This window comes from Nipponia nippon, unplaced genomic scaffold (genome assembly GCF_047370975.1).
Source record: "Nipponia nippon isolate SJK-2023a ecotype South Korea unplaced genomic scaffold, ASM4737097v1 scaffold_27, whole genome shotgun sequence".
NCBI classification, from domain to species: Eukaryota; Metazoa; Chordata; class Aves; order Pelecaniformes; family Threskiornithidae; genus Nipponia; species Nipponia nippon.
The window spans coordinates 5514946-5540788 of record NW_028262344.1 but is presented as its reverse complement, the minus strand read 5'-3'; the positions used below and the strand labels follow the sequence as shown (position 1 = coordinate 5540788).

The 25843-nt window shown below is 46.2% G+C and overlaps 1 protein-coding gene and 1 long non-coding RNA gene across 4 annotated transcripts in view; one reads left to right on the top strand and one right to left on the bottom strand.

Annotated features, from left to right (window-relative positions):
• Positions 1–3302: 3302 nt before the first annotated feature.
• Positions 3303–12573, bottom strand: LOC148055087 (uncharacterized). Its single transcript, XR_015705946.1, has 2 exons — positions 12457–12573; positions 3303–7396 (listed from the first exon to the last, which is right to left on the bottom strand). It is a non-coding gene; the product is annotated as an uncharacterized LOC148055087 (long non-coding RNA).
• Positions 12574–16541: 3968 nt separating this feature from the next.
• Positions 16542–25843, top strand: part of SLC23A2 (solute carrier family 23 member 2) — a 70516-nt gene continuing 61214 nt past the window's right edge. The window contains exon 1 of one of the 3 annotated variants that reach the window (XM_087762888.1): positions 16542–16670. The gene's annotated coding sequence lies outside the window, so the exon portion shown is untranslated. Of the gene's footprint in view, positions 16671–16761; positions 16896–25843 lie in introns of those variants that run through there. The other 2 variants (XM_087762887.1, XM_087762889.1) reach the window with 2 other exon arrangements.

Below are 25843 nucleotides of genomic sequence, written 5' to 3'. Positions count from 1 at the left end.
AGTCCAAGTAAAGCCACAGCCCTGAAGGGCTTATCACCCTATCCTGGTCTCTCAATTCTTCTTTGTTTTAAGGCTTGTGGAGCCGGCAACAGGCTCATGATTTTGCATCTGTCCATATAAAGAGCCTTATAAAGAGACGTCATTCCCTCTACAGGGAAGCAGCTGCAGGCACTGCAGTCCAAACCTGGGAAAGTGGGTGTAAGTACCCCAGGCAGCAACTTTACTTGTGCTATATGTGTTTTTTGTTATCACTGTTGATCCTTTTCTCTGAGATTCTCCATGTGCTTATGCTGATGGAAGTTCATGGGATGGGGAGAAGAACAAGGGCCATCGCTGGTCCCGTGATGATGTAGCAAGAGGGAACTTGAGTTTCTAACTCCTTGTTTGTCTTTTCTCAGCAGTGATTTGTATTTCCTCTTACTCTTTTGATAACCTCATCCTCAAGGCCTGGCTGGATGTTCTACTGTTTGTCCGCAGAGCAGGGTGTTTGTAGGAGGCGGGGCTGGCCAGCAGGTTACTGATCTTAGCGCTGAAAATATTTTAGCAGAAGTTGTGCGAAACATCTGCGGAGACGGGGGAGAGAGAATGTGATGACTCACTTGGAGCACGCTGGCTACGACCCCCATGCTATAAATACAGCCATAAAACAAATGCTTTGTTTGAACAAACAGCACAATCTGCAAGAGCCTCTCTAGTGCTTTTCTGGTACCCATCATGCAGGCACACTTAGACAAGCCCCTGCGGTTGGGGTTTGCTTGCTTTCTGTCAACTGCAATTAGCTAAATTCAGCAACATTTGCCACTGAGAGGCTCAGTGCTGTACTGCTACTCTTCCAGCAATAAGGGTTTTGCTTAGCACAAAAGATGACGTAAAAACCCTGCAGGGCAGGAAGAAATGACTCGGCACAACAGTTTTGTCCCTTCTAATCAGATTTGTGCTACATTCCAGTTACGCCATGGTCTAAATGAGTTTCTCCATGCTCTCGCCATACTCCTCCCCCTCGTGCCTAGTCCTTAAAAGTCCCAAGCCTCAGCCCTTTCCTACAACTGTCCCTCACATCTTCTGCCTCTCCCTGAACTGCTCCTTAAGCTTTCTCCTGGCCCTTCCCTTGGGGCGTTTGTCCTGCTCTTCCCAGCAAGATCTCTACCTGCAGAGCACCTCCAGGACTCCTTGGCTGATCCTGTCTTGCCACTTCGCACTTTTCTCATTGCTGTACTCTGGAGCTCCAGCTCATCTGTTTAGCCGGTAAGTGCAAATTGCCTGGCCCTCGCATCTCTCTGGCCTCCCAACCCCTAGCAGAGACCTTGGGTTTGCCTCTTCCAGCCTGGGGAAGTCAGCAATCCTGCCTTCATTTTCTGCCTTCTCGACCTGGTGAAAAGAAATGTTCTTTGCCTTTTTCCTAGAGCTCTGCATTCAGCCCAGCTATGCTTTCATGCTGCAAGGCAGCTGGCGTGCTGTGTTCTGCACTCCCGTGTGAAATGTGGATGTGCGTGTTCACAGTGTTTCCTTTCTCTTTCCTTAATACACAAGCAGCTTGAGGTTTTTAGGAATGCTGGATTTAACTAAAATTAGTCCAGATAGTTCAGCGGGCCATGACAGATTCCCCCCACCCAAGAGAACTGGCTTTGTTCTGAGATGGAGCCAAGGGTCAAGGGGGAAAAATAAAATCTTGAGGAAAAAAGCTTAATTGTGGATTGGAAATTATTGTTTCCAAGTTATTTCATTGACTGTTTTGCTTCTCCAGGCTCACGCAGACCTTGGTTTGTGCTGGTTAGGTACTTGTTACCTTGAGGCCCTTCCTTCTGTGCTTTCACCTCTGTCTAGGAAGATGTTAAGAAACTTCTTTAAATTGGAAGTAAGGCAATTACTAGGAGGTCTGTCTTTGTGGCCTGCACAGACAGAGCTTCCTTATGCCAAGAATCAGGAAGCAAACATTTCCTTTCTCTACACTGTACTTCTGTTGGATACTGAGCCATGCTGCTGCCCTCCGTCTCTGGAGCAGCGTAAAGGCTGCTCTTGGAGCTTGCCTCTCTGACAGTAACACGGACCCATGAGGTTCACATAGAGCTTTTCCAGTCCTGCTGCAATTACAGTAAGGAACAAAATTGCAATGAATCTTCTTTGAGAGGACTCTTTCTGCTCCTGTGAAATAGCAGTTTTGGCACTGAAAGCATAAGTTCTGTGGAGGAATCACCATTTCAGCCTGGGCTGTTAAAGGAAAAAATCCACTAGTCACTTCTAACTTTATTTTGAAATATTTACTTGGACTGAAGTAGTAGCTGCTCTTAAGTCTTTAAAGGATTAGCTGCCTGCTAGCCTTTCGTGCCTGCAACCATTTATTTAAGCTGTTGCTGCAAATCATGCTGTTAACCTGTCATGCAAGGTTTTAACCTTTCTTTCCTTGTCAGTGGGAAACGCGTGGTACACATGGTCTTGCTGGGAAGTTAATACATCTGCAGTCAGGTATTCTGGGTTCTTTCCCCAGCTTGAAAAACTTCTTGAAGGAGGGGAAAGACAAAAAATGAATATAGTAATAACTGTCTACTTTGGGACATTGCAAAGCCTAATGAGGGGCTGTAAAAAGTTTAGGGAACACGAGATGTTTGCAAATGCATCCCACCCCCCGCCTCTCTGCTTTTCCATGTGCTGTTACCAGGGCAAATAATTCCTCTCCCTCCCACTGACCTGTCAGATAAGATGCAGCATTTCCATTGCGCTCCATCCTGATGTTTGCTTGCGTTTGTCATACCATGTTGCATCATGTTTAACGCAAGTGGTCAAACCAATCGACCAAAACCCAGCTGCCAGGGGAGAGTTTGCTCATGCAAGAGCATCAGTTTCTGAGCTACAAGCCACGTTTAGCAAAGGAGAAGTCAGGTGGATTTAGAAAGAATCCTTGAAGAAAGCTGAGAACTCACCTCAGCACGAATTATTTCTTACTCTTATGTATGTAGTGTATCTAGTGTAAAAGGGAAAGAGATCAGGTCCTTCAACCTGCAAATAGTAATTAGTATTACCATAGAATTTTCTAGCAATTGTTTTCATTAATATGTCATTAGAAAAAGTCTGCCACCTCCTATAATGTTCATTTTTCTTGTCTCAACTCTTAACAGTTCATGTTGCAGCATGACTTCTTCACTGCTATTTTGAGTGGTTCTTTTCTAGACAGATGTCTTATTTTCTCTGTATACTGCAGGTCAAGTGAATCCTCTCTGCCTTTTATTGCATGAGAACAGAGGCAGGATTGTAACACGGCCAGTTCAAATGTATGGCTAAAAATAGGCCAGTGAATGGTCTCCAACTTCAAATACAAAAAATGTATTTGTAAAGGTTTCTCTTTGTTGAGTGACCGCATTTCAAATTGCTAAGAAGAAACTTTGAAGTTCAAGTTACAAACAGCTCATGTTTAATCCTCCCCATGAAACAGAGGAAACGATCTTTGACTTGCATCTGTGGTTGGCTGAGACACTGAACACTTGAAGCTGAGAGCCTGCTCTGCTCCTGCGAGTTTATCATCCCTTTAGCAGGGTCAGCGCACTGGGATGCTGTCCTGCTCTGATGCTTCCCACCCTGTCAGCGGGGCATGGGCTCAGGTCTCAGGAGGGAGTTAAGAGCAGGAGCACATCCCTTCTCCCACCTCTGCTGCAAGGAAAATAATTTAACAGAGGCAAGACAGGCCAGAGCTTGCAAGAACACTTCAGTGACACTGTATTGGACTGTTTGGCACTAATTATGAGTCACGGAGAGGTGGCACTTCAGGCAGGGAAGGAGTTAAGAAAATAAAGGGCAATTTGCAGGGGAGAAGTTGGAGTTCATTGTTCCAGGCTCTGCTGTGGACTTCCTTTCTATCCTTTCATCTCTGAGTCTTGGCTCTCATCATAAAGCGGCTGCTACTCCTTCCTTTTTCTATTTTTATTTAGACTGTGAGCCCTTCAAGGCATGGACTGTACCTTAACCTGTGTGCAGCCGCACAGTGGGAAAGCTCTGTCGGTAGGGAGCTATAAATAGTGAGCCTGTCCAGCCCTGTGGCATCCATGCTTGCTATAATTGCCTGGCTTGCACTCCTGTGACAAGTGTTAGTTCAGCTGTCGGGCAAAGAAGGAACTGAAAAGTATTGCCACAGAAAGTTTCCAGCTCTCGAGTTGTCCGTTGAGCTTCGGTTTGGGCCCAGGTTTCCCCTCTGCCTCAGGGAGTTCTTTTTCTGGCTGTGTGTGAATGATGACTCCCGGTGTTTGCCAAGCGTGATTCAGACAGTTCAATTTCAGAAGCAGCTTTGCAGAGCGCTAGCTGTGGTGCTGCATATTTCAATCTTGTGCATCAGCACCATGCTCATTTATTTTGTCTTTTGCCACTTGTTAGAGGAGGTTGATTCTGCAGCAATCATTTTTCTATCATTCCTGACATCACTGTGTGTTTTTGTTACTATATGCTCACATGAGGCATTAAATGAGTCGTGGGGAGATAGCGGATAAAAGCAAGACCATCATTCCTCTCTAAGCACATTGTGGATGTTCTTTAAGAATTGCTTGCAAGTGGATTCAAGCAATGAAAGGTTAAAACAGGGATTCTCTCTCTGCTATCACTTCTGCTGAGATATGAGTAAGCAACCACGAGGGTGCTGCTGCCTGTTCTTTGCAAAGTAAAGGACCTTCATTTGAACTCCCAGTGGAGGTGGCTTAAGAAAACCTGTTTTTATTCTGTGCTACAAAATTCTTCTAATGGACTTACTTAAAAATTATTTTGTGCACCATGTCCACACCCTTTTTGGAAGTAGATTGAGTGGAAACAAGTTGCTCTGGTCCTGTCTGTACACATCTGTCAACAGAAGCTGCCATTTATTGCCACAGCTTTGAACAACAGCCACCCATGAACTTGATGCAAGGTGGCAAAACCCAGCTTGTCTCCTGCTTGTCATCTCCAAATGACATAGGCTCCATCTGATGGGTAGCTGCAAGCAAAACGCCAGTGTGAATGTGCACTGGCAAAGCAAAAATGTCAGGAGCTGTCAGCCACGGGCTCTTGCAGTGCCTTTTCTGCTGCCACAACATCTCAGAGTCAGGATGCATGGCTCCAGCAATTCAGCAGTACTGGCAACTGGAACCTGGCAGAAAAAGAGAACAGGGAGGGTAAATGCATGCCTTTTTCCTGGCCCCCTCCTGCTCCCACTCTTCCCAAGATGTACAGACTCTCCATTGGCTAGTTTCAGGCACTGTGCTTTTGAAAAGAGGACTGGGAATGAACTCTGAGAGGTGACTAAGCCCATCTCTTCCTTCCTCTGCCAAATACAGACCTTCCTCCTGACTCAGCAAGTTAAATCTCATTTATTTGGTTCAGCCCCTGAGGTACCAGATGTAACAGCATCAAGAAAATTAGCTTCTCATCCAAATCACGAGCTGTCCAGTTGAGTTAGTGTTACTGTAAGCGTTCTTTATTACTCTTCCTTCCCTATGTTCACTGATAACATTTGGATGACTATTGTGTGGCCACTGTGGTCTGAGAAGCACAGGAAGCTCTTCTGGGTTGTTTATACTGTGCTGGCTGCCAGAATCTGGTCTCCATTTACAAAATATTTTGCATATACAAAGATGAAGGAAGGTTTCCTCTCTCCAAAAGCTACCAGAGGTAAAACCATCTTGATAGAAGCAGCTGGGATCTAACAATTCTGCAACTATACAGATTTTTTTTTTCTCCTGCTCACCTATTGATTTATTATGTGAGTTCAGGCAACTGTAACTTTGCAACCCCTGCTATTTATCTTTCTATACAGCAAGCACAGCAGTACATCTGCCTCTTGGATTGCTGACTGAAGCCTCAGTAATTTGAGTATTTGGACCAAAGTAGTCTGAGATCCTTGGACTAAAAGCCCGATTTGCTATTAAGAGCACTTTGCGCTAATTAAACTTCATAAAATTCTTTCTGGGTCTTCCTACCTCCATTTTGCAGATGACAAAACTGAGTATTTAGCTCAGATGAGAGACCAGGAAGTATGTCGTTCAGTTTTAGAAACAGCTCTTAGAAAGAAATAATTTTTTTGATAACTCTATTTCCATATAGCATTGGGAAGGGGAGGAACAGCAATCAAGTCATGACTGTCCCCAAGATAAACTATAAATTTATATAGGTCAAGGAACCTCAAGCAGCGTCTTCCACTAGGTGGTGGTAGACAGCATTTTTAAGAAGGGTTATTCTCTCTCGCTTTATTTATCTTACAGAATAGAAAGCCAGGGTCTGCCCAGTTCAGCATTCTCTTCCCCTTACAGTTGCTACTCCATATTCCAGAAGAAGCAGCAAAAACATCACTGGTGGTGAATTTCTAACTTTTTCTGCCTTTTCTTGGGGAGTTTTCTTTCATAGAATCATAGAATTGTTAAGGTTGGAAAAGACCCTTAAGATCATCGAGTCCAACCATTAACCTGTCACTGCCAAGTCCACCACTAAACCATGTCCTCGAGCACCACGTCTACCCTTCTTTTAAATACCTCCAGGGATGGAGACTCAACCACTTCCCTGGGCAGCCTGTTCCAATGCTTGACCACCCTTTCGGTGAAGAAGTTTTTCCTAATATCCAACCTAAACTTCCCCTGGCGCAGCTTGAGGCCGTTTCCTCTCGTCCTATCCCTTGCTACTGGGGAGAAGAGACCGACCCCCACCTTGCTACAGCCTCCTTTCAGGTAGTTGTAGAGAGCAATAAGGTCTCCCCTCAGCCTGCTCTTCTCCAGACTCAACAACCCCAGCTCCCTCAGCCGCTCCTCATAAGACTTGTGCTCCAGACCCTTCACCAGCTTCGTTGCCCTTCTTTGGACACACTCCAGCACCTCCATGTCCTTCTTGTAGTGAGGGGCCCAAAACCGAACACAGTACTTGAGGCGCGGCCTCACCAGTGCCCAGTACAGGGGCACTATCACCTCCCTGGTCCTGCTGGCCACACCATTCCTGATACAAGCCAGGATGCCATTGGCCCTCTTGGCCACCTGAGCACGCTGCTGGCTCATGTTCAGGTGGCTGTCAACCAACACCCCCAGGTCCTTTTCTGTAGCAAACACTACACATCAAGGTTATCCCCCTAGATCTCCAGCCGACCCGGGCTTTATACCCCCAGCAGTAGGTGTGTCATGTTATAAGGGGCGGAGACAAGGGAGGGTCGACCCTTAACTCTTTCCGTACAGCGCGTGATCTTCCTGTCGCCAGCCCTTATCTTTACTACATTTCCCCCTCCCTTAGCTCCAGTAGTTCTGGATCTTGCTGGGGAAGCTGCGTGTAAAATAATCGATATATGATAAGACTTATACAGACACGCATCCGTTACGTTCATAGATTTTGCCCAGTCCAGCCAGTAGTTCGTCGCGGCTCCCTCATTACTCCCCCACACCATCAGGATGCATAGGGAAATGGTAACCTGTCAAGATAAGACTCAATAGATTGATTAATGTCTATACGGTCGAATATTTCGACTGGGTACCCATTCTAGCGTCCCTTTCTCGGTTTGCACACACGCATACCCACGCCCCAGGCAACGGAGGGAATAAGGCCCCCCCCATTCACGGGTTTGCAGGTCCCGTACTTGAACCAAAGGGTAAGGCCCTTCGTTCTCATCGAGCCGGAAATGTGCCTGGGTTGCAGTCTGGGTTTTATAGGTGTTCCCTCGAATGGTATGATTTAAGGTAATTAGTGCCGTCGTCAACAGACACTGTGCCCGAAATAAGGGAGGGTCAAGGGGAGGGGGAACCCCTGTTCCTGGGCTTATCTTTTCCCCCTCCCTAAGTCGGTCGAGTAACCCTTTTAATGTGCGGTGCGCAATGCTTTGGCCCGTACTGTTGTAGGGAATGCCATGACTCAACTGAATATCCCAGCGCGCGCAAAAGTCCTTTGTCTTCTTGCTGACATATGCCGCTCCATTATCTGTTTTAATTTTTTGTGGGATGCCAAGTTGCGCCATACAGTCCTGCCAATGTAAAATAACTGCAAGAGCATTTTGTTTAGCATGCATAGTCGCTAAAATAACTCCACTGCAGGTATCAACTGTGACATGCAGATACTTACGTGGATTAAAGGGTTCATAAATCGTAACATCAGACTGCCATATTTGGTTGGGCTGCAACCCTCGAGGGTTTACCCCTGCCTCCCAGAGGGGACCTTTGGAACACACAGGACAAGCAGCAATCACAGAGCGAGCATCTTGCAACGTAATGCCAGCGAGCCTAGCTAAACCGCGAGCTCCACAGTGGAGGAGCTCATGCAGGCGGAAAGCTCGCCTTAGGTTAGAAGTTTCTTCAACCGCCAGTACGCTCTTTGCTAAGCTGTCCGCTGCTTCATTCCCAGCAGAAAGAAAACTCGGTATGGAGCTATGACTATTAACATGGATAGGACAGACAGGAGCAGTTCTCATTTGCAGTGCGGTGAGCAACATTCCGGCAATCTCCGACGTTGCCCCAAGTGCCCATCGGCACTTCTTCAGTAACTTATATACATAGCAAGAGTCTGTGATTAGATCCAAGGCCTCTTCGGGCCATTGAGTGAGAGCCATCCATACCGCTTTGGCCTCAAGATACTGCACGGATTGCCCTTGATCTTGATAACTAATGTGGGTCCACTGACCATCCTCCTGCCATGTAACGACAGCTTTCCCAGTAATCGATGACGCGTCGGTAAAAACTGTGCGGCCTCCGGTGGGTTGTTCAACTATGGCACTAGCTGGCAAAAAATGGAGTACCTGGATTATCTCCCCACAGGGGTGTGGTCTTAGACCTTCAATACGACCCGTAAATTCAGCTATCGCCGCTTGCAGGAGCCCCACTTGTGGAAGTACCAACTCCCACTGTGCCAAAGAACAGGGCAATGCGATGACCTCCGGGTCCTTCCCTGTTAAGTGTTGAGTTTGCCTCCGACAGCGGAGAATAAGCTGGGATAATAATGTTGGCCAAGAAATTAAAGCCGTCTTTGGTTTGCCTTGATACAACCAAGCAAAAGGCCAGCCTTTTTCACCATTATTTTGAATTAGTAAACCATGGCCAGCGGTGTCGGTCATGTAAATCAGGGCAGTGACCGGTTGTTCAGGTGTAAATTGAGCGAGACCCCAATGCTGGGCCCGCTCCATAATTGTCCTAAGAATCTCCTGATGATTTCTTGAAAGAGTCCTTGGAGCTAGGGGGGAATCTCCTCCTTTCAGGAGTTGATATAAGGTAGTCATTTCTGCCTCAGATATTGGAATAAAGTTTCTAAGCCACAATAGTTGTCCAATTAATTTTTGTGCCTCATGGAGTGTTGTCACTGTAGTCCGAATTTCAAATGATTGCGCTGTCACGCTTCGTGGCCTCAGTTGAGTACCTAAATACTTTACTGCACGCCCTACCTGCGTTTTCCGAGGCTCAATGTGTAACCCATGTCACTCCAAACTGACTATCAGCTGCACGTGTGCCTTTTCCAGTAACTCCTCTTGGTTGGACACCAATAACACGTCATCCATGTAATGGAAAACGATGACTGTAGGGAAATTTTCTCGAATAGGGCGTATCGCAGCAGCTACAGCAATTTGACACGAGACTGGTGAGTTTTTCATGCCCTGGGGTAACACTTTCCATTGATATCTGGCGCACGGGTGTTGATTGTTAGGCTCAGGAACAGTAAAGGCAAAGCGTACTCTATCTTCTTCATGCAAGGGAACACTAAAAAAAGCAATCTCTAATATCTATAACCACTATTTGATAGTCAGGTGGAATCATGGCCAGAGAAGGGAGGCCCGCTTGTAGCAGGCCCATGTCTTGTATACATGCATTAACTGCGCGTAGATCATGTAGCAGTCGCCACGCTCCCGATTTTTTCTTTATCACAAAAATGGGGGTGTTCCAGGGACTTGTAGAGGGTTCGATGTGTCCTGCGTCAAGTTCTCGTTGTACCAATTGTCGAACAGCCGCCCTCTTTTCCTCTGTCAATGGCCACTTCTCTACCCACACTGGCTTATCTGTCAACCAGGTGAGTTTTAATGGGCGGACACAGGCAGTGGCCATTATGATAAATCTGTACGCAGCACTATATTCATCTTCTGCAAGCAACATCGTCCCAAGATGACAATGGGTAACTCAGCAATGGCGGGGTTACACCATGCTACCCTAGCTTGTCCAGATTCCGGATCCTTCAACATAATTTGCATTGGGTTCCTGCTTTGATGCGAGGTCTGCATGCCTCCCACGCCTTGCAGCGAACCTCTCGGTTCGAGTGGCCAATCATCTGGCCATAGATGTGATGGGATTACTGTAACATCCGCTCCTGTATCCAAAAGGGCTCTTAACACGAGGCGTGGTGTTCCCCCCAACTCTGGGAGCCATGGGGTAACTATAATATCTACTTCTGGTCGTGCGGTCACGTTTAGGGTGAGTGCCACATACGGCGAGGCTCTATCCCCAGCCTCCTCTATTGCGCGCTCCCATCTCCCCAAGGCAGCCGAGTTGGATATTGCATCATTGGAACCGCAGGCGACTGTGCTGGTCCCGGGGAAGGAGAGACTCCCTGTGCCATACATTGCGCTGCTGTCGTCGGGCCTGTTGAGCTGATCACTGGGGCAGGTGGGGATGGCACGGCCCTCAGCCATCCCATCTTCTCGTTTCCCCAGCCCGGTCTCCTTTGCTGACTCCCCGATTTGCACTGTCGAGCTCTGTGGCCTAGTCGCCCGCAGCGCCAGCATCGTAGGTCTCTCTCTCCTTCCCCTGTTCCGGGGGTGTTTATTTTTGAAGGGCATTGTCGCGCCATGTGTCCTTGCCCCCCACACTTATGGCACATAAGTCGTGCGTCTCGGCAGGCCGCATGGACCGCAGCCACTACCGGTTGCGTACTTTGCGCCTGTTCCTGTTCCAGCACGTAACAAATCATCTGTGAAAGCGTGGTCCCTATGGGTAACTGTCTTAGCAACACTGCAGTTTGTGGGTTTGCTTGCGTACGTGCACAGTCAAGCAATATCGCCTCCTTAGCCTGCTCAGGAAGTCGAGCAACCTGGAGCGCCGCTTGCAGCCGGTCTAAAAACTTTGTGAAGGGCTCACTTAACGATTGCCGTATTTGGACCCATGGAGGCTCCCTTTGATCAAGAGCCACGATGATGCATATCGCTTCCTGGGCAGCTTTCGAAGATGCAGCAAAATCGCGCCCCCACATTCGCTGAGCCTGTGCCTGAGGAGTTGCGAACTGCCCTTCACCCATCAGCTGCTCTAAAGTCACTCCTGCCATGGGATGGTTGGCCTGTTGCGCCTCGATAACAACTTGGGTGCACCGATTCCTCCACTCCTCCCTAAACAATACCATCATCGAGGGGGTCAATACGGCCCGCATCAACTGAATGATATCAAAAGGTGCAAGCGGCATTGCAAAAACACAGTCTAGTAGGACTTGGGTTCCTGGGGAATTTAATCCATGACTTTTCACTGTTGTGACCAATTCTTTCACCAACTTCGCATCTAACGGTTGCCACTCATATCCTCCACCTGGGGCTGCTCGGATAGGAAATGCTTGAATCAGAGGGGCCTGGAATCGCACTCCTTCCAAGACACAATTTTTTGCAATCATCTGCCAATCCGTCCCGTTTGCCCTCTCTTTCAGCATTCCCCCAGCATAAGACTTTCCGCATTTGCCACCACCCCTCTCAATCGGCTGATCAATGCCTCGAGTTCCCTTGAAACCTCGTTAGTCCGTCTCGGAAGCGGGGGCGGATGAGCAACAATCGAGGATCCCTCGTCACCCCCTTCGCCCTCACTGCTATCAGAGCTCATGGGGTAATCGTGTACAGGCTCCCTCCACTGTGAGGGAATACCAGTTTGATTTCCCATTGCCCCAGGGATAGGGGTTCCCTCTGGTGGCTCAGGTATCACTGGCAGTGCCAGGGGAGCCCTACCACCCACCCCCCGATGTCCTGCACTCCACTCTCTGTGTGTCCAGCACTCGTCGATCACTGGGATACAACGGGGCGTCCTCAGGTGTTTTGCCTTCTTTTTCTCCTTCCCACCATCTTCCTTCACGTAGTTCGCGATACCGCTGGGATCCCACATCAGCCCCCGGGACCCAATCCAGCAACCTATCAGTCAGCTCCCTTTCCACACATTGTTGCAACTCGCCCCAGGGGCATTGAGGAAGTGGCAGATCCACCGGTGCAGAAGGTGCCGAAGGTTCCGTGGGCGGCCGCTCTAAACTCCCCACTTGTATCGGGAACACCTTTCCCGACTCCTTTGTTCCCGCTGCGCCATAGCCTCCCTGCACCTCCCCTTCCTCCGTTGGCTCAGCCCCCAGTAACAACGGTTCCGTCTGTGTCCCACAGGCCACTCCTTCCCAGCCAGCCTGGGTCCCCTCCGAAACCAAACCCGTTGGCTTTTCATTCCCAGGAGATTCCTGCCCCATCAGCACACCACCTGCAGCAGGCCGGCGCCGCCTTGCCGCAAACCCCCTCTTGCCTCAAACCCTTGTTACCGACTTTAGTACCTTTATGAGTTCCGCGAGCTCCATCGCTGTTGCCTGATCACGTCGGGGTCACCACTGTGTAGCAAACACTACACATCAAGATTATCCCACCAGATCTCAGGCCGACCCGGGCTTTATACCCCCAGCAGTAGGCGTGTCATGTTATAAGGGGCGGAGACAAGGGAGGGTCGACCCTTAACTCTTTCCGTACAGCGCGTGATCTTCCGGTCGCCAGCCCTTATCTTTACTACACTTTTCCGCCAGGCAGCTCTCCAGCCACTCCTCCCCCAGCCTGTAGTGTTGCATGGGGTTGGTGTGACCCAAGTGCAGGACTCGGCATTTAGCCTTGTTGAACCTCGTACAGTTGGCCCCAGCCCAACGATCCAGCCTGTCCAGGTCCCTCTGCAGGGCCTTCCTACCCTCCAGCAGATCAACACTTCCACCCAACTTGGTGTCATCTGCAAACTTACTGAGGGTGCACTCGATCCCCTCATCCAGATCATCAATGAAGATGTTGAACAGGACTGGCCCCAGTACCGAGCCCTGGGGAACACCACTTGTGACTGGCCGCCAACTGGATTTGACTCCATTCACCGCCACTCTCTGGGCTCGGCCGTCCAGCCAGATTTTAACCCAGCGCAGAGTGCACTTATCCAAGCCATGAGCAGCCAGCTTCTCCAGGAGAAGCTCCTAGGCAGCTGTTGAAATACTAGGGGTTTCATTTTTATTTTGTGTAATCCAGTAAAAGATATTCCTGTTACCCATATACCTGTGTGCTGGGTTGCTTTTAACTCCTGGACTCCATCTGTGGGATTCACATTAAATATTGTTTATCTGATATGAGGCAAACTTTTTTTATCTTCTTGTTTTATGTTGTTTAAAAACAAACAAACAAAAAAACCACACCAAGAAAACAAGATAGGGAATTGGAAATGAGCTATGGATCCCAGACCCAAAACCACATCCAGTTATATCCAGGGATCATTAAGTTTTGATTTGGTGTTTTGGAGATCCTGTACTCAGATCAATGATTCACATCCCAAGTGAGGCAACACTTTGGTTTAAAATGGAAATTTTGAGTAAACAGAAGAGATGCCAGCCAAAAACATTTCAGTGTTTAAATTTATGCCAGTAACGTACATGCTGCATCTCAAGAAAACCCTGACCTTCTGTAGTCCTGTCCTTACTGTTTTATTTGCACAAAGCCATGAAGAAACAAACAAAATAAAGCTGGCATGCTTGGGGAACATACTCATTAAGGTTACCTCAGACTATCGCAATAGCATTGTGTTTTCTGGCTACAGAGAAGGACACACAGCCTGGGCTAAAGGCTCGACTGTTCCACAACAATATCTCCTTATGGAGACTTTTAGCTCCACGTGGGCACAACCTCACCACAAAATCAAGTCCCTACCTGCATGCTGTTGTGGAGATGTTGCAGTGATTCAGGCTGGCAAATATCACAAAGCACTATTTGCTCATGCACTCGCCAATTGTTACTACTGTGATTACATTAATACTATAATATTTATCCTGCATTATGAAAGCAAGCACAATGACTGATTAGTACAAAGAACAGAGGGAGGAATTAGGACTCCAAGACTGTAGTTTTAGCTGAAGAATGTCAGTGTTAACAGGAATTTAGGCCAGTTAAGGCAATTACAGGAGGAATTCAGGCTATATATTTTTTGATGGACAGGTATTTTACACTGGTTCAATTGGGAAGACTGGAATAAGCCTTCTATTGTGACTTCTATTGTGAGGCAGCAACACCTCACCTGTTCAGGTAAATCCCCGAGTGAGCTTTGAGGAGCTCAGATAATCTAGAGTAAATGTAGCAAAGAAAAGAACAAAGTGAAGGTTCCTCCTTTAGGATCTTGAAGGTCTGCACACTAAATGATTAATGACTGCTAATTTCTCTTGATAGCACTGTTATGAAGGACATGCACACGCATATCCTGTGTCTCCGATTCTTCCAACTTTTTTATGGTCCTGTGAATCATTCAGGCAGAAAGCGACTGAATGTTTTCATAAATACCTCATAGTTCTTCACTACATTTTAATAACAGAAATTATATATGCTAATAATCACAGTAAAATTATTTTTACTTCTACAGCAGGACAGTGTGACAGCATAAAATGGGCTCTGGCTCCCTGAACGAGTGAAATGCCAGGGTATTTTCTGAAACTTTACAGCACAGAAGGCTACCTGGAAGGTAATTTTTCTAGTTAAGAGGAACAAAGGCCTGAAAAATGCTTTGCTGGGTTTGAGCCTGTGGTTCCAGGGGGTCTAGCTATGTCAAATTCAATTCTTGGAGCGCTAAATCCACCTTTATCATCTTTCCCCTGCTTGTCCTTGGGATTATCATGACCCCAAGGTCTCTTTGTCTGTTCAGTTTCAGTCTGATTGATGCACGTGTCTGAACTTCCTGCTTGCAGATCTCTTGCCATATTACCTGTATTTCACTCTGCCATCTCCCACCAGGGGAGGGCAGGTTAGAAAATTATAAGACTTAAAAAAAAAAAAAAAAAAAAAAAAGCTGTGTCTGCCAATGATTTCTGGACACAGAAAGTCCTCATAGGGAGACTGCATCACTGAATACATACGATCCATCTTCCTGTACAAACTCCTGTCAACAGCAAAACTGCTGCAGTCTCAATCAATCTTGCATTACTAAAATGTCCCTTACATCATGGCTCCATGCTCCTCTACCCTAACAAAGGCTATTAATATTTAAAAGCTGCACTAACTCTGTATATGTTTGGGATAAGGCCAGGTATTGAATAATGCTAAGGGTTCAATATTCATAATGTAGAGCAGCAGAAGAGGTGTGTTGTGACTTACCCGTGTCCTATATAGTTCTCCGCATGGTTCATTTGAAAGCCTTTTAGAAGCTTAACAAGGAGAGTATTGCAGTGAATGTGGAAAAAATGCACAAGGATAAGAAGCACAAATGCTCCAGAGGCCTTGTAGGGCCTACGGTCTTAAAATAAGCTCCTGGGTTTTAATGGGATCTGATGAAACCCTCTTCATAGGGGCAGTGGGATGGAAGGGGTCAGACAGCTGGTGAACAAATACTCACTCAGTAAACATTCCTGGTAGCTGAACTCTGCACAAACAGCAACCATTAAGGCAAAGACCTGAAAAATCAACAAAGAATTGCAGGTCTTGGTAAAATGATGCAATGGATTACAATTAGTGTCACTGGTCTAGGGAGCACAGGCTTTCCTATTGACTTACAGCTATGATGCACCTTAATCAAATAATGAAGGGGGCTGGTGGGGGAGAAAGCTCAGCATCAGTCAATATTATCTCAAGGACACCTACTGTAAATTAGCAGGCTCATGTTTGTAGCACGGTTTCGTTGGGGGGAGAAAAGTTAGCAATTACCAGAGGTGGCTTCCCAGAAAAGCATTGAGCAGCAGAAGGTTTCATGAGCTGGCGGCCTCTCAGCATGTCTGAGAACTGCATGTACTGGAAAGGGCAGAAGCCAAATTAAAGCAAGTTAACGTTATCAAAATCCATTAGGAATTTTGGGTTTTGCAGAGAGGGATGTGAGAGAGATGGCGTCCATCTTTGGTATGGGGTATCGAAGCAGCAGTATATCTGAAAACACCCAACTCCATGTGCTGGTGCAGGATCATGTCAGATTTGCCCTGTCCCCCCAGCCAGAAAACTGAAAATCTCAGAAAAGTGAGATTTTAGGAAGAGGGATGTGTGTGTGGTGGAGGTGTCATCTTTTGGGGGGGCTCAACTTCTGTAGCCTTCCTGTTTTTCCCCCCCCCTAAGTTCACTCTCCTATTATAAAAGTTGGATTTTTCCCTAAAAAAATCCCAAACCAAACCCCAGAAAGGGCCAGGGCTGAGGGCAGCCTGTGCTGACACCAGGCGAGTGCCGTTTTCCCAGGGACTGGAGAGAGACACACTCCACACCCCCAAACGAAGCGCCCCGGGGGCACCGAGCCGCGGCGCGGGGGCGGGAGCCCCCCTCGGCCCGTCCAGGCGGTTGAACCGTCCGCCCGCCCCCCGGGGCCGCCATGGCGGCCGGGCCCTGAGAGGAGAAGCGTGGGCGGGAGGGCGGCGGGCACCATTTTGTCGGGGGCGGAGCGGGGCTCGGCCCGCCCCATGCTCTGCCTGCCGGGGCGGCCCCGGCCCCGCCGTACTCCCCGCTGCCGACTGAGGGGAGTGGAGCCGCAGCCCCCAGCGCCATTGCCGCCCTCAGCCCGCTATGGCAGGTGAGCCCGTCCTCCTCCTCCCGCGGGCAAGGCGCCGCGGCTCGCCCGCCCTGAGGGAGAAGCCTCGCCGGTGCCTCCCCCGCGGCGCTCTCCTCTTAACCCGCCGCGGTCATTGCTCTCGCCTCCCGCCTGCTGTCACCTCCATCCCGGCCCCCCGCCGCCGCCTGAGAGCCGGCTTCCATCCCCAGCGCACCCGGGGCTCGCCTCTTCCTCCTCCCGGGGAAGGTGGGTCGGGGCTCCCCGGCAGTCTCCACCATGTTGCCCGGCCGGGGTTTACCTTGGCCGCGCGGCTCCTGCGCCGTCCCTACCTCTCCTCCTCTCCCTTTTATATTTATATTTTAAACCCTTCCATGTTCTCCGTGCTGGCGTTTTCTGCCTCGGCGTCGCCTCCAGCCGGTGCTGGGCGGAGGGGAAGGGGCAGGGGCACCTACCTGGGGCATGGCCTGGGCGGCCGCGGCCGAGGGGGGTGCCTGAGGTGGGCACCTGCGGCGGGATCGCCGGCCCTGCGAGGCAGGGACCCCGGTGGGGGTTTGTCCGCGGGGGTGCATGTGGGGGATTTTCTCTGATCCGTTGATGTCATCTGCTTTTTTAATTATTTTTTTTCCTTTAATCTGGAACAAAATGGGTGGCGGAGTCGTAAGCTTGCAAATGGGATGGAGAAATGCAGGTTAATTCTCCCCTGGTCCTGAAGGGGTGGGCTCGCTTTCTTGTCTGATCCCGTTCTCGTGATACGCTTTGAGGTTGGTGGGTTTTTTTATTTATTTATTTGTTTGCTTTTTTGGTTGGTTTTTTTTTTTCAGTGCAGATCGAGGCAGTAAATATTTCTGATTTCTGTTTTTGACTTGCGAGCCCCGTTCAGTATCGTGCGTGGATTTCTTTTGTTTTAAGGTACATTTTGGGTAGAAATAAGTGATGTAGGTAGCGCAGAAAAATGCCCGAACAAAGCTTGTTGAAAGTCTTCGATTAGGTTTTCTTACTTAACGGATAACGACTAATTACCTCTGTCGAGCGTTTCTGTTGTTAGTAGCTTTTGCCTTTTTTCATAAAAGATGGGAACGCAGGCAGAGGCTCGTACAGTTTCATTCCTCTTTTTTCATTTCGGAGCCATCATTGTCATTTTGTAGGCTGGGAAGGCAAACTCTTAAGGCAGGTTGGGGTCCCATGCAGCGTGTCCCTTCACCTCGCCAGGTAAGTGCAGGTAGGGGCTGACCCCGAAAGGGAGCTGCAGGCAGAGCCAGGAGAAGATTCTGGCAGGAAAGGGAAATCCCCAGGTGTATTTAAGACAAGGTAAAGACCTCGCCTGTTAATTTTTTCCATCTTATCATTTGCCCTGTGTAGCTGACTCTCTGAGTATGAGTTCAGTGCCAGGTAAATGCTGGGCTCCCTGTTGCTGTTGAACTTGACCAGCTGAAATGAAAATACCAAGTGCTTCGTTTTCACAGGGAGCTTAATAGGTCCATGTCTCCTCACTGCAGCGCACTGTTGCCATACTTGAGCAAGCTTTAAATTACCCAGTTTAAGCTTACAAAAAAAAAAAAAAAGCTGATTTGGATAGTGGTTTTACTGGCAGCTGGAGTTTGATACAGGCTGTAAAACCTAGCAGAGAAGCACAACAAATACTGGAGCGATAAGCTACTGATGTGCTGCACACTGCCAGAGCTAGACTTAACAACGATGCACACCTTGATCTGTCTAATGATTTCACTATAGATAAAGGATTATTGTAACAAGTAGCTCAGGTTAGTAAACTGGAAAATAATCCTTGAGATATGTAGAACAATTGGATTAGTAGTTGATGAGCTCTTACAACCCTATTCCTAGCTTTGAGTCAGGATCCAGATAGCTTGAAATTAGAGCAGTATTAACATGGAGATGCACTGGAAGAAATTCAGTCTTGGGCTAGCAATGAGGTTAAACAAGCCCTGAGACTTTTATCATGGATTTAAACAACCCTTTTGTTTAGTAAAGATGGAAATAGGAGTTGAAAATGTCTTGTCAGAGCCCTGGGGATAAGGGCAGGAGGTAAGGACTGTGATTCTCACGAGTAGGTTGTGCTCCTGCTGTTCCTTAATAGGCCGCATTCGTATGGTTTAAAATCCACCCCAATTTGTCACTTGTCTGGAAGCCCTGCTCTTAGCTAGGCTTAGATTTGGTGAACTGCTTTCTCAAGGCACCTGGCTCTCACATTGAGTAGATGTAAGGAGCTGGATGGAAATAAGGTTCTCTGAGTACAGGCCTCTGGCTCATTCTGCGTCTTCAGTACAGAAACAAATCTGAAGGAAAAACGGCTTTTCAAATAGTAGGATAATTTGGGCTGCAGGTTGATGAATGTTTCCTTTGGTGACAGCACCAATTTAAGCAGCCCCCATCCATCACTGGCTGCGTGCTCCCAGCCTTGCAGTGACCCCTCGGTGGTGCTGGTACCCCTGTATGGATGGCTGCTCAGTAGTGAGGTCAGGGAGCTTTTTAGGGTTAGCCCACAAACCCCCTGTTTTTATATTGAAGCCAGATATGTTTGGAGAATTTTTACCTGCTCCTTACCCTCCCTGAGCCACGGGTAGACCTGTGTGTACATCCCTAAAGCCGTACTGAGTGGTGTATGTATATGGGGTTTTTTTAAAGACTGCTAATATGAGAATTTCTGTCTTCTGTAGCTGAAGCTAACAGGGAGTTGAATTCCAGTGGAGAAATAAAAGTCGTGTCTTTGTTGGTATTATTTGTTTGGAGACTATTTTCTTCAGGGGGAGCTTAAGATAATGGCAGTGTTTGAGGATTATTTTTTCCTAACAGAAAACTATGACTGTGGATTTTGCCCACATTTGTTTAGAAGACTCTGTAGAAGATACTGCATTTGTATGCAATTACTATTTAAAAGGTTTTTAAATTAAACCAAGTTGAGTTTTCTTTCTTTGATTCTGTCAGTATGTTGCTTTTTTTTTCCTTCCTGGTATAGCCAAATCTGTCAATTTCTTCAATATAATGGACTTTCTTATTGTGCCATGAAGTGGCTTTGTTGTGCTGTTTAGGTTGATTGGAGAGGGTTGAAAACTAAATGGGTGAAACTTTATCTGTCTTCAGCATGGATTCCTCCAGAAGTGGCTGTTAAGCTGCTCTAATGACCTAATCTGAACTGCAGCAGTTAACCTCTTCTCATTCTTGTGCGTACAAGGGGAAGTCAACTGGCACCCACGCCTTCGTGAGCTTTTCCAGTTCATAACAGGTTACAAACCAGTGTCCCATGCAAGGTGATTTTTGGAAGATCTTGTTCTGCTGTAGCTGTTCCTGTCAGTGTCTTTGTGTGAACCACGTAAGAAAAATAGTATCATAGAATACCAGGTTGGAAGGGACCTCAAGGATCATCTGGTCCAACCTTTCTAGCACAATCTAGACCAGATGGCCCAGCACCATGTCCAGCTGAGTCTTAAACGTGTCCAGTGTAGCGGAGTCAACCACTTCCCTGGGGAGATTATTCCAATGATTGACTGTTCTCATTGGGAAAAATTTACCTCTCGTGTCCAATCGGAATCTCCCTGGGAGTAACTTGTACCCATTACCCCTTGTCCTCACCATGTGACTCCTTGTAAAAAGGGAGTCTCCATCGTCTTTGTAGCTCCCCTTTAAGTACTGGTACATGGTAATGAGATCACCTCTAAGCCTCCTTTTCTCAAGGCTGAACAAGCCCAGCTCTCTCAGCCTATCCTCATACAGCAGGCTTCCCAGAGATCATCTTGGTGGCCCTTCTCTGGACCCCCTCCAGCCTGTCCACATCTTTTTTGTATAGCGGGGACCAGAACTGTACACAGTATTCCAGGTGTGGCCTGACAAGCGCCGAGTAGAGAGGGATAATGACTTCTTTATCTCTGCTGGCGATGCCCTTTTTGATGCAACCCAGCATCCTATCGGCCCTCTTGGCCGCAGCAACACACTGTTCACTCATGTTGAGCTTCCTGTCCACCAGGACCCCCGGGTCCCTTTCCACGGAGCTGCTCTCTAGCCAGGTGGATCCCAGTCTGAGCTGCACTCCTGGATTATGTTTTCCCAGGTGCAAGACCTTACACTTGTCCTTGTTAAACTTCATAAGGTTCCTGTTAGCCCACTCTTCCAGCCTATCCAGATCTTCCTGCAGGGTGGCTCTCCCTTCCAGAGTGTCTACTTCCCCACTCAGTTTGGTGTCATCTGCAGACTTCATCAGGCTACGCTTGATCCCGTTATCCAGATCACTTATGAAGATATTGAATAGCGTTGGGCCCAGTATTGATCCCTGGGGGACCCCACTTGTGACGGGTTGCCGGTTTGAAAAAGAGCCGTTTACCACCACCCTTTGGGTGCGTCCTGTCAGCCAATTCCTCACCCACTGCACAGAGCACTTGTCCAGGCCATAATGCATCAGTTTCTCCAGGAGGAGGCCGTGGGGAACTGTATCGAAAGCCTTGGAGAAGTCCAGGTAGACAACGTCCACCACTCACCCCATGTCAACCGAGCAGGTCACTTTATCATAGAAGGCCACCAGATTTGTCAGGCACGATCTGCCCTTGGTGAAGCCGTGTAGGCCATTTCTTCAATAGATTTATTTTACTTTCGAACCCTTCTTTATGCGGTTATCCTTACAAGAGAAAATGCAGGTGGCTGCACAGAATGGTTTTTCTTCCATTGAAGGTGATGGTTCATGTATTGCTGGAAAAATTTATTTCTATCAAGTGTTCTTATTTATGAAACCTTAGTGGTCGTGAAATGGTCTGACAGCAGTTACAGTGTATTTTATTTTACTTAAAAGCTGTAGGAAGAAAATATTGACAGTCAGGATGAGTAAAGAGAGAAGCATCCTGATGTAGTAGTGTAAGGCAGGAATAAAATAAATCATTTAAAATGAAAGCTATTTGCCATGTTCTCTAGCCGTTCCCGGGGTGAAGTGCATTAAGACATTGTGCTAACTTTGTGGTACTGCACATAATACTTCTATCAGTACTGGGGAGCGTATTTTCTTTATGGCTAAATATTTTTAGTTGTTATGAGCCGTCTTATGACAGTGTTTATTTGAAGGCAAAAAAGAATCTGATGATATTTGGCCATTTTCAGGTTATGGGAAGGAAACGTCTGCTATTTGAATGTTCTTCTATTAGAGATGAATCTAGATGTGGATTTCTTGCCATGGTAATTTGGCCATGAAAGGAGTAGAACTACCTCCTTGGGAAAGCGGTGTTGAAACATCATTGGCACTTGGTGGGGAAAGGAAGTAGGAGGGAGAACTAGTCCTCTAGTTAAGAAATCTCCTTCTCTAGTTTTATTCCTTGCACTCAACATTACTCTTCGCAATTTCTGTTGCCAAACATAGCAATAAAAATGTGTATGGCATCAGAAATACAGCGTGCCTAGTGATGCACTATGCATCTCCCATGGTTTTCTAATTCAGTGCTCTCTCAGAGGTTTGATGAATTTATCTCTTGGTACTCAATGATGTCATCAGTCTAGTAAATAGTGAATCATCCTTTGCCTTGGGTCTGCAGAGAGCTGTGAGTCTTTTCTTGGCTGTAGAGTTGGGCCGTTTGGGGTTTGAAAACTCTGGGTTGGTTGTGGGAAGGATGAATTGGCCGCCGAGGTCCCAGCCAGGCTGTTGCGAGGGAGTCCCAAAGCGCACGTTTTGGTTGTCTCCATCCTGAGCAGCAGGAACGTATTGAAATACTCTGTTTTCCTATCCGATGAGTCCATTTTGTTATTTGCAGAGGAATAGCTGGGCTTGAGGTAGTTGTAAAACTAGTCTTTTAACGGGTTTATATTTAGAAATTCAGTGATCTAAATCTCCTTGTGTCTCAGTTCTCAGGCCAGAAGATGAAAGTGCTGGTTGTGGAGGGCAGGAGAGGAATTCACTTACCATCCAAGTGTCTGGTCTTACATGTTTTTGTTTTGTTTTGTTTTTAATTAAAAAAAAAAGCTGCTTCAGAAGAGAATAAATTTTGTCCTATTCTGGTGAAAGGGAATTTCTGGAATTTCTTCTTACCACATTCAGCCGGTCAGGATATTTTATTCTTCCCCCAAAACCTGTGTTACTAAGCATGTAATAAAATTGATGTGTATTGGTAAGAGTGTGTCACATGCACCTTAGAATGATGGGATAGCTGGATTTTAGCTTGTGTATTATGGAGATTGATAAATCTTTCTCCTCTGAATGAGTGATGTTTTGATTTTGTACTTGTGTCAGCAAAATGCCTGAGAAAACAAGCTCTGTCTGATAGTTGTATTTTTAGGAGCAGATGGGAGCAGATTAGTCCAGTTGTAATTGTGTTAGAGGAGCTGTAAGTAGCAGCACAATACCTGGGACTGTTTTTTAAGTTTTAGGCTCTTTGTGGTATGAAAGCAATAACTGAACTTGTTTATGTGTGTTTGGATTTAGCCAGCATTTGCTTGTTATCTCCTTTGTGATAAAAGGAACTATTTGAATTTGGCACCCATTTCCTTTATGCTTGCTTTAGATTAAAATTGCTTGAAGTATGGGCTCACATTAACATAAATGGTGAAGGGGAGATTGACTCACCATTATTTTGGTTTTGACTGTTTTGAAATGTAGTGACTCACCGAACGGATTTCAAATGGCTGCATGTCCCCCAAATTTGTTGTTTGAATTTATTTTTAAATCAAACTATTGCAGTATTTGTGTCATTCAAACAGTTGGCTGAAGCGTTTTGAGAATGCACGGTAGACAGCAGTGATGGCGTAGCAGGAAAGTAAGTAAAAAGTGAATTCAGGGGGGGTTTATGCACTTACGTTCCTGGGCATTAACCTTGTGTGTGGATGCTTCGAGTTGTTTGGGCTCTAAATGTAGCAACACGTTTTAATTGGATTTACTTTTATTTTGCATGGCCATGAAATGGTAGCCTAGGGCAATAAGGCCTATTTTAGTGGCACGCTGGTAAGATTGTAAAAGTTAAGAGAATAAAGCGCAGTTTGGAAGCTTTAATAGGAAGGTGCCTTAAACACTTGGTCTATTAAGTGGGCTCTTAGCTGTGTTTATATGATGAGGCGGTTAATGTGCCGTTAGTGAATTTATCCCAGTCTTTCAGTGCTCTGGATGTCATTTTTGACCTGGTGTTAGCAATGGGAAAGAAATGCTGGAAGTCTTTGACTGCTGGAGTCTACGATTAAGCACAGTGTTACTGAACACTCTTTTCTAGCACAGAAGCGGTGATCTGAAGGGTTTCTTTTTTTCCTGGCCTTGTTCCTTTTATCACTTAACCTGTATTGTCTTGTATTTAGGCATATAGCTCAGTGTCTCTGTTTTGTTGTGCTTTTAAAGAAAAAAGTGTGTATATGTTCTTATCAGTATTCAAGGTCATATAGAGTATCTCATAAAAATAGGCATGTGACTCCATGTCACAACTTTCACTTTTTATTTAGAAGCTTGGAATGGAAATAAAATGCTGCACTGCAAAGTTAGCAACCTCTTTCTTATTTTGTGGGCTGAATAAAATAAAAGTGTCCCAGAGCTAATAGCACTAATAATGGACTGTGCTGTGGTAAGGTTTGAATTTCCACGGAGTCTTTGAATCCCAATGTCAGGAAAATAAATTCATAAATTCTACAATTTTTGCTCTGTTTATTACTTGCCCTTTGTGTGGAGAATCCTGTATTCAGACCCTTACCATACCTGAGCAAAGAAAACACATCCTTATTTTTGCAGATGATGTGCTTTAGAAAGCACCAGCTGCTTCACAAGTTATAGCTGCTTTTTTTTTTTTTTTAACTTTTTCATGTTTTATACAAAATGAATTGTTTCTGAAAGTTGAGCTAGATGTTCATGATGCATGAAGCATTTGCTTGGTCATATTTTAACAGATTGGAGTTTTTGATAAAAGCTTAGAGAGTGCTGTTTCCTGATGAGCATTTTATTGTATAAAGGCCAAACCAAAGGAATAACTGGGATTCAGACTGACAAGAAAGAAATTGGAGCTCCAGGTCCCTATTCTGCAGGATCAGACTGCAAGACATAACAGCAATATTCTCATACTGTTCTATGTCCTTTTGTATATGGGAACAATAACAGTTATCAGTCATTTGCTGATCTTGGAAGTATGTATTTACATGGGTACCATTTCATTTCGTGTGCAGAATTTTGGGAGATTATGCTGAGCATAATAGCTATTATCAATATAATTTTACAGGGCTCTGTTCTGCTTTATTCAGACTGTTAGACACTTGTTTGGTTACCTGTAGTTTATTTCAACTTACTAGTAGATGCTTTGAAAACTCAAAACAAAAGAATTATATGGATGAAGGGGTGGCTTTTTTTTTAATACCCAAGTGTTGTGTTTTTCTTGTAGTAGGGTATCTATTTATTTGCTCTAGCCAGAAACGGAAAATTGAATGGGAACAGCTCACTTTGCACTGTATTCATTTCAGAACATAGAAAACAGAAAATCTGGTTTGGTATAAATAATAATCTTTAGTGTTGACTGGCCCTACGGCTTGAGTTTTTCTGGGTTGCTAGTTGTGTACTGAGGTCTATAAACTGAGTCAGCTCTTATGAGTCAGGCTTTCAAATGAGCTGACGTTTTCATTGTCCGTCTGTCTTGTTTGCAAATATCAGAAAAAGCAAAGGGTGGAAGCCTGAGCTCTTTTGGAGATGATACGTGATCCTTCTCGTAAGAACATAGATCTAAAAAGCCCCTTTTGCAGAAGTGGAAGAACTCCTGTAATCTTGAGCCCTGGGTACTTGTAAACATCCATTGCTAATGAGTCTTCCCCTTCTTTAGAAGGGATTAAACACATTTAATGCTTTTCATGAAGATGCCTAACAAGGCACAGTCGAATCAAGCAAAGCTGTCCATTAAGCCTTCTGTTAAGTTTCTTAGTATAAATGAGCCTAAACCCAAAGTATTATCTGAGCTCTCCTCCTTGGCTGTTTGGTTTTGGTAAAGATTTTATGATCAGTATTGGCCCAATTTTTAATCTCGCTTAGGCGTACTGTTCCTTGCTTTCTAAACTTGCTGAATTGTAGACCGCAGAACAGTGCGCCGAGTGTATTAAGATCCAAATCTAATTACTGTTTTTGTTCTGGAGGCTGTTGTGACAGATAATGTTTTTTGAATGGCAGGTAATAGATTTATTATGGAGACAGCACAGCATGTGGGTACCTTCAAAGGAGACTCTATCTGTATTGGTCTTTTCTCCTCTTAATTATT